Source organism: Limanda limanda, chromosome 6 (genome assembly GCF_963576545.1).
Source record: "Limanda limanda chromosome 6, fLimLim1.1, whole genome shotgun sequence".
Classification (NCBI taxonomy): Eukaryota; Metazoa; Chordata; class Actinopteri; order Pleuronectiformes; family Pleuronectidae; genus Limanda; species Limanda limanda.
In genome coordinates this window covers 23,020,345-23,036,450 of record NC_083641.1, presented here as the reverse complement: position 1 = coordinate 23,036,450, position 16,106 = coordinate 23,020,345, and positions in this window count along the sequence as shown.

Genomic DNA, 16,106 nt, shown 5'->3' with positions numbered 1-16,106 from the left:
CTGTGAGATACACACGGCATGACTCGACTACGCAAATGATGCGATCCATGCTAACTAGCTGAGCTAAGGGTGGAGAGAAGTCTTATAAACACATATTTAATCATCTCAGACGCTGAGGAGCACAAACATGCAGCCGAGACGCCACGGATCAATGTTTCCAGTCTGCACAGGTAGCAGCTCACTCTCAGTCTGAACAGAGGAAACGTGCATCTACTGGCAATTGAGCATTTAAAATAATTTGCTTATACTTGTTTGTGTACATAGAGAAAAAAGATGGATAAGAACAGAGTTAGTAGTTAATATTGTTGGGGGCTTTTTCAAGATGGAAAGCTACAAGAGCAGATAAGGGGAGTTGTAGCAACTAGTGGCAGTGAATATTGCAAAATTCCCAAAAACTGCAAACCTGCAAACTATTGGGAATTTAAAAAAAAGAAATGATTAAAATTGTCAGGCTGGTAGTAAAAAGCTTAACAGATAAAAAGTGGTATTGTCCTTATATTTTGCCTTTTTAAATCATTTTACAAAAGCTAGCTACAGCAGAAGCTTGATATACCTATACAATCTCCTGCGAGGTTGTCAAACCTACAGTACGATATTGGTCATAAAGGCAAACCAGACCTTTGCCATCATGGTCACAATATCAAATGTAAAGAAGGTTGTGGAACAGATCAAGGTTCAGGCACAAAAGCAATAGCTGCTTTCTCAAAGTCCTTTGTTCTCATTGATAAAAAGGCATTTGAAGGAGACATGTTTGCAGCCCGGAGACACCAAGTGCTCTTTGTGCTTTCCTGCAGAGCGTTTTCTCACCTTGATAGTTTTTAAAGGTAAGAAAATACATTCAGTATAGCCTGGTCAAAATGTCAAAGTCGGGTCTGCACTCAATTTGTATTTTGAACGTTTTTGCCTTTTGCACTAGAGAAAAATCACCCAAAAGGCTCCGAGGTTCAACTCACACGATGGGAAAAGGTTAAAATCCATTCACAGCTGAAATATTGGCTGTGTCATCTACAGCTGCACTTCCCTTCCACTCTCCCCTCCGCCGCTGACCTTTTTCTACTGTCCACGTCTCGGAGCCAGTGGAGAGGAGTGTTTTGGCCACACTCCATCTCTTACCAAATGAGGCCAACTGAGGAGGAGAATCAATGTGTTTTTCCCCCCTAGTCATAGGAAACAGCTGTCATGCTGTCGTCTGGTACAGCGCCGGGCTGACTTAATGCCAGATTCAGCTGGGAGACGCGACAGGGAGGAGAGAGCCCCCCCCCCCCCACCTCACCACCCCTCTGTATAAGCTCCTACTGAAACCATCACCTGAGCAAATTTCCACTTGCTCTGCCTCCCAGCTACACTCAAAGCAGAGGGGACACAAACAAAGAGAGCAGCGACGCTCCAGCAGGGAACCTTCCTGGCACCGCTGCTGCATTTCAAAATATCCGTCCCAATTAAATGAGAATCACTTTTACACGTCCTTGGATAATAACAAGCAAATGCTGAAGGTTATGTTCGGAGGTAAATGATCGGATATAATGAAACGAGCCTTCTCACATAGAGGTAGAGATGCTGAGAATAATATCAGGGAGGGAAGGAAATGCTTGAAAATAAAACATTGGAGCAAGGAAGGTTTCCATGCAGACCATGAGCATGTGTTTCATTAGCAGGACCTGACCTTATCTCCCAGAGATACGGCCAGAATGCATAATGGGAGTAGGCCCTTTGTGCCAAATGCTGCAGGCCAGATCCCCTGTATACCTCTCTCAGGGCACAGACCACCCCTCTTTCCTCTTTCAAGCCACAGCTGTACACACAAATACACAGATACTCAGGGATGCAGGCAGGCGCACACAGAAAGCCGCTCACCTCCCATGTGTTCAACACCTCTTTCATGTTGCTCTTTGCAGTGGCTCCCTCCAGAAGCTGCCTCTTTACGAGTCGGGAGGTGACGTCTGAGAGTGTAACGAGGCTCACCCCCCCGTCAGAGGCACAATGAGGTTTTATTTCACCAGGAACCAATAAAGGACAACAGTGAAATCTCTGTATCAATCTTAAAAATGCATGCATATCACAAAACCCTGCTTTGATTGCTTTAATTAAAAGAGAGTGAGTGTGCACGTGTATACACACACACACACATGCACAGTCCTGTGTCTGTTTGTACAGTATGTGGATGTGCACAATAAGACGAGCATCTGTGCAAAGCTCGGAGACGAGCGGAGGCGACCTGCTCCATATTCATGCGTCTCCCCATATGTGACCCACCACTGTAAACAAAGAATATTAAACACAGGCAGCCTAATGAATACGTACACATATTACTCACAGCACGGCGAATCGATAGAAATTCCTCTTTCATCAAATATTTATTGAAGTAATACTCCTGAGCCGTTCACCGGAGTTCGACAGCAGACCTGAGCCCGAACACAACAACTCATCACAACACAAATCCTTGACTTAATTAAATATATTAGGTCCATCAATCATCCCCAGCGAGGCGGATCAAAATCACTACAAAACTAATATCCACAGGAACCACTGCTTCCTTCACCGTTTCACCGTAAAGATTTTGCAGTATCACTGAAATATGCATTGAGGTTTTCTGCCTTAAAATCCTGTTTCCTCCGTGATATCGATAGAACAGTTGAGTTTCATCACCTCCAAATCACGTCAGAGTGGATGTACAATCTCCTTCATTTCCCAGGGTGTGTACAGAGGCACCTTGTGATGACTGCGCACTGGAGTCTGGGACACCGGTGAAGCATGACAGCCTTGTGGGGCAATGACTGGCCCTGCGGTTATGAAGAGGAGAAATAGAAAATCCTGCCGGTCCCCTGAGACCCTTCGTCCCTTTTTCTGGGAGGTGAAGCAAACCGGCCCAGAGATTTTTATGGAAACCTCTGGATGGCTCTGGGAAGAAAAAAGAAATCAGACCCCAGCTGCCTCAGACTCCATCTGCTGGGACAGACTCTGCTTCCCAAACCTCTCCAGCTGCCTTTCAGCTCTGCCTCACAAAGGCCTGCAAATAGATTTCAGTTAGCTGGTGTCATAAAACCCTAAACATGCCATGAATCCCTTTCCCTTTCTGTCTACCTATATCTAACTTGGAGATCGCTTACGTTAATTTGTATTTATTAATTAATGAAGGGATTCTGCATGTAAACAAAAAGCAGCCGTACCCTCTCGCCTTGTGTCAGCTGGAGGACAAATAGCGATTGGGCTCCCTCTGTTGGACTTAGTGCATCAATCTGCATTCTGTCCAGAGGCTGGTTAGAGGAGTAGAGGGGCCAGGGATAGATTTTCTATCTTATGTTTTATTTATAAGTTATATTATTATTATTATATTGATCCTTTAGTTTCCTTCAACCTGTATGACCTGTATGCTTCTAAACAGAGTACCAATTTAAAAGTGAGTTTTTGCTTGAAACTAACAATTATTTATTTCTTGATTAAATTAAATTGTCACTGCCCAAGATGACCTTGACAAAAGTCTTTTAATCAACCACCAATCCACAACACAAAGATATTCATACACAATCATATGAAGTAGGAAATCCTCACATTTTGAAAAACTGGAACTGATATATTCATAAAATCTCAAATTTTTTCTTAAAAGTTTTTCAGAAACATCATCCTCTCGTCAGGTGGATCATAGAAACCAGGCCACGAAGCCGTCACTGCCAAATTAAATTACCTTTATTCAAAGAGGAATTATGAAATAATATACTGTAATGACATCCAGGGAACACGCTCTAATTTTGAATGAGCCAACTTCCTGAACACATTCTCCTTGGGATGAATTATTCATTGACTTTCAGCACTAAAAGCATCAACATCAGGGCTAAACACATAAACTCAATTTATTTACACAAGGTCAGCCTTAAATCTTATTTTAGTCATTTAATGCACAGCCTGTAACAGAGGCTACTTATTATTCCTGTTTCAAATCGGTTGTGCAGCGACCAGAATTCAGCCAATTTGCCTGTGGATCAAGTGACTCAATTCATTTTCTTAATAAGAGCAGGAGTTGCAGAGAAGTGGCAGCAATGAATAAAGCTTCACTGATTCTGTCATAGTCCAACTCATTTCAGAAACTTTTTTGTACTTGCTGCAGCAGCAGAGTCCAACTTCCTGAGCAGGAGAGTGAAGCCGGAGGTTCAACTCATTATAACGCTGCCTGGAACTAACCTGAGCCGAGTGTCCATCTCAGGGACGCCTCCTCATGAGGGACGCCTGATTATTTGTCCTCGGCCTCGGACCGTCTCCGACTGCGGCCACGTCCCTGCAGACACACTTCATAAAGCCACACCACTCAAGTGTGCTTAACACGGTCCACAGTCGGGCTGTCACTCCAACCCATATTACTGAAGCTCCCCGATGATCAAGAAGAAAAATTCAAGCGGCTACTTTCAGTCCTTGACAAAAAGAGATTGGACGTCAGGCTAAGTATTTGATATTTATGACAGGTTGCGGTGACACGGCGCGTCCAGGACTCAGGCAAGAAAAATTGGTTTCTTTCATCAACTCAAGCAGGAGAGAAACGTAAATGAACAAACTGATTCAGAGTGAGAACATATTCAGGGCAGCCATGTTCATGTCGGGGCCAGGAGATTAAACAACAGCCATAACAGAGTCTCACGTCCCAAACAAAGTGGTTTTGCCGCTCTGTCAACAGCCGGCTGGCCACCGGAGGGGCCACCGACATTTCAGATGGGCCACATCTTAACCCCCCTCAACATCCATCCTCTCAAGTATCTATGAAATATGTATGTGAGGAGTAGGGGGACCGGTCGGAGAGGAAGCAGGGAGAGCGTGTTTGTAGACTTCATAAATAATTGGACTTGGAAAGGTTACGTTTAGCATCAGCTGGACGGAGAGAGAGACGAACGTGTGAGAACGCGGCCCGGGAATTGGCAGCAGCACATCGGTGACCGCAGCCATGAAGACACCTCTGATATTTATACCGACACATGTGACTTTCTGCTCCCGCACACGTGCACAGACCGAATCGCCCATATATTTACATGCGATTTAACATTTGACTCATGTTTCAATTTAAGTAAACAAGCTCAAGTCAAAAATAAAATGCAAAAAGTAGTAAAATACATACATTCATGATGTATTTTATAAAGTCTCGGCGTGGTGCGATCTCGGAGTTAATTATTTCACTATATTCTGAGCACTGGGAGAAGTCACTTGGGAACCTTTTGCTCAAGTAGCCTCATTTATAATCAGCTCAAACCTGGCTCATTTATCAGTCGAAATTATTCAATGGTGCATGCCTCATTAATACAAAAAAAGATGACTGCATTCACTTTATTTGCAGGGTAGCAGCCACACCACTTAACACCATTCCCCAGCAATAACATACTGTATTATCAGGGCATGTAATCCATCTTGTAAAACGTGTTGCCTTCCTCCTTTCTCCGGTGCCTCTAGCTAGCTGAGCTGCAGGAGGTTTTTTTCTTTTTGCCTTTTTCACGCGTCAGATAAATCCAACAAGGGAGAAACTCTCTTTGGACACTCGAATATAGAAAGAAAACTGAAAACAAGCTTAATTCTGTGACGTTAAACCCTCTCGTTTGGACTGTGTGGGCGGACGGACGGAGGGACAAGCAGCCGTCTCCAACACTTTTCTTTGTTTGACCTTTCCTGCCAGGACGAAGAGGCTCCTCTAAAAAAGGAGCGGAGAGGCAGGAGCTGATGGAGCGATGTCTTTAATGAGGTATGCTGGGGCTGTTGTCTCTCCTTTTAATTAGACAATTATGCAGCTTCCTAGGGATGAGGGAGCGTATGGGGTCGCATCGGGGGGTTGGGGGTGATGCCAGGATGCCACACAGAGGTAAAGAGACTAAATCACAGGTGAGTCCCTCTGGGGCGAGCACAGACCTCACTCTCCATTTAGGAGCCATTACAGGCTCATCTTTTTTTATTTGAATTCAGCTCAACCGTCCATTTTCATTCTGCTTTTTGATTAGTCCGGTAATTACCATTCCACAAAGACACCGACATTTCTGCCATCCGACAATGTCAGTCGGCCTTTTTTCCAAAACATCCACGACAACAAACTCGCACCTCAAAAGGAGGCAGTCAGACTGTCGGCGGATTCCTTTGCCAAGTAAACAAAGACGTTTGCAAACAGGACATTTGAAGCCGAAGCGAGATTTCATTCCACCAGTGCCTCATTTTGCACCGGAGAATTGTAATTACAGATTCACCGCCATCTGGTACCCGCGCTCGTCACTGCCCATTCTTCACCACTGCCAAATCGGGCTCCAGTCTCCTCCACGGTGAATTGCTTTCACCTCATGTCTGCTGTCCCTGCGGATGTGTCCCTACACCACACGCTCAGACGGGCAAAACCAAAAGCACAACACGCGCGGGAGGTTTGAGACACGCGGCGAGGTGAAGGTTGAGGTAGAACGGATCCACTTCTAAAGAGAGGCCATAACTCACAGAGATGAATCGCCGGAAATCTCAACAACTGATGAGAGAAAATTCATTTTGGTGATGTATGGAACACTTCTCACTGAGGTGTTATTTGTACATTTGTCAGCACAACTGAACGTCCCCCAGTTTCCTTTGTTTAGTCTTTTTTCTTCCGAAGATGAAGCATTTAAATCAATGCATCAACAAAATCCTGAGTCTACATCATTACCGTTATATACAGTTTGACATTTTAGGAAATATGCTTATCGGCCTTCTTGCTAAGAATTAAATGAGGAGATGGACACCGCTCTCACTCCCGTCCATTCTGTATTTTGTCAACGTCAGCAGCCAGTTTGCTCGTAAAGACTGGAAATGGGGGGGGAACTGCTGCCTGGCTCTGTCCACATATAAAAAAAGATATAAATCTATACTGTATATACTGACCAGTTCCTCTAAAGCTCACCAATGTAAATATCTCATTTAATAATCCATGCAAAAGCAAGAAAGAACTCAGTAGAGTGCATACTTCTGCCATGGCCTCAATCATCAGGAAACATTAATTATTCCCTTTGGAAAACTGGGGAAATGTATGTAAAAGCATTATCTTGTAATGTTAAGAAAGTAAGTTCTTCCTTGATCGATTCCTTCTAGAATTTTTGTCTAATCCTGCTAACACATGAACGAGTGGGGTGAAAATATAACTGACTCATTGTTGTTGTTGTTGTTGTTGTTGTTGTACTGTGGATTCTGGAATATTTCGTGACCTGGAGCAGAATCTTCATTCAATCTCGACAGGACTTCTTACCTTCAAATAAAACTAGGCCAGCAATTGTCCTGTATCCGGTCTTTACACTAAGTTAATATTTTACTCATATTTACTAGACAGACATAAGAGCCTTAACACTAGCTACATCTCACAATCAGGAAAGAAGAAGATTTCCAAAAATGTTGAACTATTGCCAGTTTGCCACTATAGAACAGATAGTGAATATTCAGAGTGCATGTCGTAGCTTTGTGAGTGAAGAACACACTTACTGTATGAGCAGTGTCGGAAAAATCCCAACTGCAGCTATGAATCATCATCAGCGTCCGATCCCTCCCTCCACTTCTTCATATGCAATTCAGAAAACGAGCGACACTTCCCAGAGAGGGAGGCATCGGCCCAGCGGAGAGGAGCCACTGTACATCACTGCCACCGATGTACTTAGAGAATCACATAAAAACCACTGCCCCTCTCAATATCCCAGCATGACAAACGCTCATTATGGGATGACCGCGTGGAAGCTGCTCTGTGAGACAATTAATCCAACATTACCGCTGGTTCACCCCCAGTTCAGGCTCTGAAGAGTGATGGTGGTGTAGAATGGCAGAGTTGTCTATCTGTGGCTGAGTGGATCTGCTTCCCTGGGGTAAAACACGCCTCGGAGATTTGAACATCGTCTAAACAGACAGTGGTTGTGTCTCAACAGGAAAAGTGTTGGAACAAGCAACCGTTTGCCTCCAGGACAACAAACAATGATCAATAAAAAGTTTTCTGATAATCACACAATAGGATTATGGCTTGATGAGGACTTGAGAACTATAAGAGCGTATGTGCATTGCATTTAAAAGGTGATTTCTGTAGTTCAGGGTGAGTTTTATGGAATTAATTTCATGACATATTCTGGAACTGAAAGAAAAAAGGTTCCAAAGCTTTAAATCCAATTTTCAAGAGAAGATTTTGCATGATTGAGAGTTTTGAAGACTCGCTTAATGTTCTCCTCAAACGTTTTGTATTTGAGTTTTCCTTCTTCAGAACCGCAGCACTCTTTTCATTCGCAGCTTCAAATGTGTTTGTTTTCCAGGTTTGAAATCTGAGTTTTGAAAAAAACAAATCTGTATTCTGAACCCAAATGTTTAAGTGTGCGAATCATGATGATGAGTCACTGGGAGACACATTTGAAACTAAAGCACTTCTGAAGGAGGAAAAACTAGCATGCAATAATCTTTCAGCCAATCCTAACACAAGGCTTCAAACCCTTTTATTTTTAAATAAGATTTCAAGCTTTCAAGACATTTTCAGCTTCAGAACATGACAAGATGTTTACCCCAAACAGTTTGGGATCGTGTTCAACTCTCATTTTCAGATTTGAGCAGAACAAACACTTGAAGCAAAGCAATGTTCAGTGAAGCAGAGCTCCACAGCCATGATAAAACCTCATTCAGAGTAGAGAAGAGCCTAATGTTCCAATAAAACTCGCACACTTTACAACTTATGAGAAAACTGACGGAAACTAAACATGCACAGTCTGTAAAAATAACTTCAACGACAGTACTCATGATATATTTAAAGTCCTTATACCTGCTTTGTGTTTTATAAACTACTAAAATTACACTTATTCTGTAGCAAAATACCACAATCAATGAGAAACCAACAGATAAGAGGACTGGTGCAGTCTCACACACACACAGCAGCAGCTACTGGCTAATTCCATGGTATGGTGGCTGGTGAGGGTCACACAGACGTTTCTTGGGTTTCCAATTGAAATTCTCAGCACACACCTGTGGAGGTGGAAGCCTCTCCGTGATAAGAGCTGCTGTTCTTCTCTAAATGCAAAAGGGAAGGAGCCTCCATGCCTCCTATCTTATCTTCTTCAGCAAAGGACACACTGCACCATCCTTAACAAAAGGAAGGGAGATAATGCCGTCCCACAATTCCTTGCAGCAGCAACATTCACAGCACCTGTTCAATGCTTGTGACACGATCCAAACCTGATCGAAATCTTCACATGAGAGAAAGAAGCCGAAAAGCAGAACTAGATTTCCTCTCTTTTAGCAAGTTTGGAGAAATGTTGAAGATGAATTTCGAATTAACAATATAACCTTTAAATAAATGTTTCCATGTGAAAGGCACTAAAAAGTGGATTCTTCTCAGCAGATGTATGAAAGAAGTCAAAGCGACCATGATCACAATAAACTTATCTCTGAATATAATTTACTCTGGTTCTTTGCTCAATTCCATATTTCCAATTTTATTATATTTAAATGACTCTACTTTCTCTACTTGCATGTTCCTTGGTATTATTGTATCCTTTATTTTTTTTTTATCATCAACATTATCGATATCAACTTTATTTTTTTTTCCTGTAACTAATAAATGGTTAAATGAGGCTTGATTGTATTCCTCCAACAAGGGCTGCACCATATGGCCTAGAAATTACCCCTTAAATGTGAATGTCTGCTATACTTAACTTAGATTCATAGGGAACAAATTATGATTAAACAGTAAATATGTATTTATCTGTTGGGTCACGGCTCTTTTCTTGTTTCTGAGAATCACTGCTGATGATGCAGGTTCTTAGAACTTTCTGACAGTGATGGACAGGAGCCGAATGTAGGGAACTATCAATCCTTCCACTTTTTTATATATAAATCCACAGGGTTGTGTGATGGTGCTGGAGCCAGTGTCTCAAAAGTATCACACAGAGAGCGAGCTGATGCCACCCCCCAGATGGAGACTGAGATTCAAGGGAGAGCAGAGACACAATCCTCTCCTCTCTCCCCCCCCCCCCCCCCCCCCCCTCTCTCCCCACTCCTCCACCCTGCTCTTACTTCCTATGCTTCCTCCCCTTTCTTCCTTCCCTCCCAGTTCAATCAACACCAAACCACTCTTCTGTGACATCAACCCCTGGAATCTGGTGACTATCCAGTTAGAAATGATTAGAGTCTGACACTAAGGGGGAAATTGTTTATTAGATGTTTTATTGTAAATGTTTTTTTATATATATATTCTCTTCCATATATTTTGTATATCTTATGTTTAAGTCTGTTTCAACCGGCTGTAAGTTACTGACTGAAATGGATTTATTAAGCAAATATCGGGTGTATTACAATGTGTTTTTCTCTGGATACAGGTAGCATTTCAGATTAGATTCAGAATTAGATGAAACATAGTCATCATCATTTCCCAGTCTGACAGCATCACACACAGTATTCTGTATGCAGCATACATATTCCCGAATGGAATACATCAAACTTCACTCTGTCTGTCAAATGAAATCTTCACATTTAAGGCTGCACAGAAAATGACGGATGTATTTCACACAATTGTATTAATTCATATATAAATGCGAAATTGGACATTTATCTAAAACAGAGTTCTGTGTAAGGTTTTACCCACAAAGACTCTGTGGGGGATTAAAACTGTTGAGGAAAGTTTTTGAATGTTCCTTCGAGGAGCTTTCAGCAAATTTAATATATTAAAGAAAAACTGGAATCTGGAATAATTTTAACTGTGTCAAAAAGTGTTTGCAATAAAAAAAAAGCCAAAAGCTTGACGTTCTCAGGTCGATATTAATTAATCCGAGAGGACTCGTTCCAAATAAAGATCAAGTTGGAGTCATGTATTTTTAAATCAGTCCTCCAGTCTAATGTTAGACGCTGTTGTTATTCCTCTCACGTGTGATTCAAAGATTCATGTCCCACCAGCTTCTCGTTGCATAATTTTTGAGTTTGTGGTGTAATTTGCAATTTGGAGCCTTTTCTATTATGAATCACACACATCCATAATTCACCAGCACCAGGAAGTAGGATACAATTAGTACTTCTCCACTTTATTGGATTAGTAATGAATAATATAAGAAAAGATGTTTAGTAATGGACCAAACATTTTGTTTCTTATGAAATGTTGCGTTAATGACCATCGTTAAATGCAGTCATGATAAAAAAACATTAATTTGCTGCTCTCCACTAGTCTTCACAATATTTCATAATGAGCTCCATCTAATCCATTCTTTAGAAAAACACCAGATGCCAGCGAGCCCTGGTCCAGGCTCCATGGATTTGGGATGGGGTTTTTTTTTAACCTCCGCTCACGACCCAAGGTTGTGACTCTGCATGGCCTCACGATTCCTGCTGCTCAGTGTGTTCCCATCCGAAGGCCGTGCTGCCTCAGCTTTCTGTCCCACAATCTGCAAATGCTGCCCTTGCCCTCTCGACCTCCTGGAGCTCAAACTGTCAACCCCTCCCAACCCCTGAAGTCTGCTGTATGGGGGCGGGAGGGGGGGACTGGAGGTGGGGAATATACGAAAATGGAAGAGAAAGGGAAAGAATGATTAAGGAAACATGAGAGAGGCAGCGAAGGGGCTGTGGAGCCAAAGACAGAAAACAATTTAGAGCGGCAAGAATGGGGAAGAGAAAAAGCCAAAGCACTGGAGATTGAAAGGCGTCTTCCTCTAATTTGCAGCGTATTCATCACCTGCGAGGGCAGCCGTGCCCCCCCCCCCCCCCCCCCCGGCTGCAGGTCAAAGGAAAAGGCAATTTCCCCCTCAGCCCGTGTTCAAGCTGCTTCATTCCTCATGGATAAACTGTACTTTTGAAACGTGTAGAAGTGAGAGCATTCATCACCAAGCCAGGCCTCCCCCGTCCCTCCTCCTCCTCCTCCTCTTCCTCCTCCTTGTCCTCCTCCTCCTGTGCAGGAAAGGCTGGAAGAAGCGAACATGTCTGATTAATAACTTTCTCCTTGTGCAGTTAAGGACTGCTCAGCGGGTCCACTGTCAGTCAGGAGGGGCAGCGGCAGGCGCTCTGCCCAACTAATTTGCTTACTGAGCACTGGGCAGCGTGCCCACCCACGGAAGACGCAGAGCAGACTGTCAGGCGTTTCCTTTTTTTTCTTCTTCTTGGAGATCCACCATGCTGGTTCTGCCAATGAAGACACCAGAGGTCTGTTACAAATCCACTCTTAGCATTCACACATCTTCAGCTGGGAAAAGAGATGAATTCCTGGCAAATGAATGTCATCGGAACAAGCGAACATACGCCGAGGTTTTCAAACAGATGTCAGAACAGAAGGACCAGCCGCACTTACACTTACGAAGGCAAACAGGGAAACTGCTACTGTTGCTGTTACATTCTGCTATTAACGCAAAGACAACTGTTGTTAGGATCACATCCCCGTCAAGGTGGCAGCCGGCTCGACCTGAGCGGCGAAAATAAACTCAGGTGCAAACTCATTCTTCTCTCCCATCGCATCAAATTTCCATCTCCTGCTCACACACTGAATTCCTCTCTAACACATCGCTCCCACTTCAGAGGGATGGAGAGAGCGCGAGGCCTGGAAGTAGATGGATGATGATTATTCAGCCACGCTCTCTCTTCTCGTTCTCCTCTCCCCATTGATCCCGGCCCATCAGAGAGACCATAAATATTAATAGGAGGGCTTTGTTTTAGCAACCTGTGTGAAGATCAGAGCTCAGAACAATAGAAGTATCTGGACACGCAATTCTTTTTTTTTATTTCGTTCTTTGTATTGCAGGCAGACAGGCGGGCAACCTGCCGCGTGTCCTTGGGGGGAGGGGAGCCTGAGGGGGGGGGAGCCCAGCCCTCAGCCTCGGGCTCAGTGCGTTCAAGTCAAGGGCGGCTCAAGGGGAACTGCTGCTGTGGCACAGACCTGCTTCAAAATGAGCCGTTCACAGGCTGACGAGAGGTAAATGGAATCGTACAAATACAGCCGGAAGAGACGGAGCCTGAACAGCAGCACAAAGACAAATGAAACAGAAATTAAAAAATGTGTCTTTGGTTAACGTTCACATCACTGAACCTTAAGTGCTTTTTAATCACCAAAATCACACAAGAAAACACTTTCCCACCCGCTGGTTTAGATGTGGAGCCGTGCTGAGGGTTGGGATTTTGGGAACTGTGCTTTTTTTTACTTTCTGAGGGATGAAACACTTCAGTCAGCATCCAGTTAGCTTAGCTTAGCACAAACACTGGAAACAAGGGGAAACAGGTAGCTTAGCTTTGTGCCAAAAAATTCACCAGCACCTATAACACTGTAGGATCCATGAATATAGTCAGGTGGAATAATTGTTTGTGGTTCTATTATTGGATTTGTGATGGTCTGGTATTGTTGATTGTATTTTTGTATTTTCATATATATGATTTATTATTATGATGACAGTGATTGGTAACATTGGGTCACATGGGTGATGATAACTCATGTGTGTCAACCCGTGGGTGCTGTGTGGTGAGAGAGGGGGGGGAGTAGGTCACCACATTGTTTGTTGACCGCTGTGATTAGTTTGCTTATTATTTGTCCACATTAAAATAACCTCCGACTTTTTACTTTATTGCCTAAAAATCTCACTAATTATCTCATTCAATATGGTTTGTTTGATCCGACCAAGAAATAAACTCAGTCATTAATATTCTATTCCTGATCAAGTCCCAGCAAATAAAACTGCACGCTTGGATTCTCCCAAAGACACAAGAGATGATGTGGGGGTTCTCTGTTTGTTTGGGTGAACTGACCCTTTAACTCGATTAAAGAGAAAACATGAAACAATGAAATACTGCAAATATGAGCCTGTGGATTTGACTCTGCCTCCCGACCTCCCACTTTCATTTAATGTCACGGAATAATATGTGTTTGTGCGTTATCTGACCTCCATTCCCTCGTCCAGACCCGCCTGAGAGGGCGAGCACGGGGGGGGGGTCACGCCGCCCCTCCGCTTGGATAAACGTTTTAATGTTGTACCTGACATCATTGTGATCACAGGGAAGAATCCTCCCTCTGATGGCGGAGACAGTGATGGAGGGGCTGCTCGGGTCGCAGAAAATATCCTCAGGATGAAACCAGGACAATGGTTTGACCCGGGACACGGATGGAATGAGAGGGTGAGGGGGGGAGAGAGGGGGCGGCCGAGTGGATCCCTCCGGTTAATGGGAGTTTATGATTAACAGCAAATGTTGGCCAACTCCTTTTCAATCTAGAAACAATACGTGTGACATGGGGCCCATTTCTTGAAGGGAGCGAATCGATGATACGGAATGGGTGAGGGTTTTATGAGAAGTAGCGCCTGGCGGGAGTATGACTGATGCCGGCTGTCCGGGCGGATCGGCCGAGCGCGGACGCTGCCTCGGTGATGTGTGGAGACAGAGGGAAGCAGGAGGCCGGCTGAGATGTGGCCACTGTTTGTGCCGCTCATGTATTCCCATTACCTCCGAGTCACAGAGCCACGAGGACAAAGAGGAGGGAGAGGCGGTAATTTGAAAGTTTCTCAGTCGAACCTTGAACCCAATTTCTTTCAGACAAAATGATTTGAAAAGGACAAAGACGGGTGTTCGAGTTTTGGAGGAATAAACATCAGGGAGTCGTTACTAAACCTTTCTATTGAGGATTTTTACAGCTGCTTCCAACATCTGGATAAATGAAGATTGAGATTTTGGTTCTGGATGACGCACATCTTTGTTTGGAATTGGAAGAAAGGTGCAATTACCCAGAAGATTATGTTTCACTCCTGTCGGTTTATCAGCAAGATTACGCAAATACTCGTGAACAGATTTTCACAAAACTCAGTGGAAGGATGGAACATGGGCCATTATATTATGAACCGGACAAAAAGGACACATCCAGGAAGTTTATTATCAATTTCTTTGACATCGAAAGATAGGATGATCTGGTAAAATCCGGTATTTATCAAACCGAGTTTGCGCAATTTGATGTCACTTGATCAAATCAAATGCAACCTTTAGGCAGAGGAATGCCCATTATTGAGCCATTCTTTAGTGTGTTTGGTTGGAAAAGCGTTTGAAGAAGAATTCTGGTGTTTCTCCTTTTTGGTAATGACAAGCTGATAACATCATCCCCTTGTAAGCGTCACATTTACTCCCACTTCCTTCGCTTCTCTTGATTGGTCTCTCGTAACGCTAGAGCCGCAACAACCCCCCGATCACATGGAACACCACGTTCTGCTTCTCCTGTTTCTTGTTGTTCATCACAAAATGTTATCGACAGCCCTCGACACCGACATGAGCTGCAGCGTTTAAAGAAATCTGAATTCAGAGTGGAGGCGGAGGACTAAACTGTCACTCCACGGAGAAAATTTGTCATTTCAGACGTCGCTTCCTCTCACAGAAATGGGCAATCAGCGGGGATCAGGGGGGATGTTGACTTCAAGCTCAAATAGAGAGAAAGTGAAGATTCCTGTGGAGTTTTTGGGTGAATGTTTTCTCCTACATTTAGAGAAAGTTTTTTTGTAATGTTAGGAATCATTAGCATGGCTGGCGTGATGACACATGATTTATTCACGTCGCTGCCTTGATTTTTAAATCGCAGTGAAACGAAAAATAAAGATATGGAAGCAAAAAGCAGTGGGAGGAAACAATCAGAGCTCAAAATCAGTCCTCGTGTTTGGATAGAAAAGGAAACTGAATCCTGAAATCAACAGGAGAATTAGGAACAGTGGGGGGTGCTGCTGATGGAGCCCGTCCAATGGTTTGTGAAGGGTTGTGGATCTTAAATTTTGATTTTGAGAGCTGAACAGAAGAAGAAAAGAGCAGGTACACAAGGTGAGAAGAAGGTAAAGAAATAAACCAGGAGCCCCATGTCCCTCTGTGTTGTTCAGGTCACAACAGGAGCCTCAGCCAACAGAAGACCGACGACCCAGCGACGTGCGTACACTTGACTGGTTTCACGACCAGCCGATTCTCTTCCCCCTCTTAAAGCCCTATAGAGAGAAACAACATAGCGTGTGTGCTCGTGTTCCACTTGCTGCGAGCCACTCGAGAGTCTGCTGTGTGACTTGTAAACAGGTTCCTCTGCCTCCCAGCCCACGCTGCCCCGGTGTCGCCTCTATCTGCCACGGTGGCGAGCCAAGCGTCGCCCGAGTCACGCTCCGATGGCTCAATTTAAATGGAAATTGGATGAACTG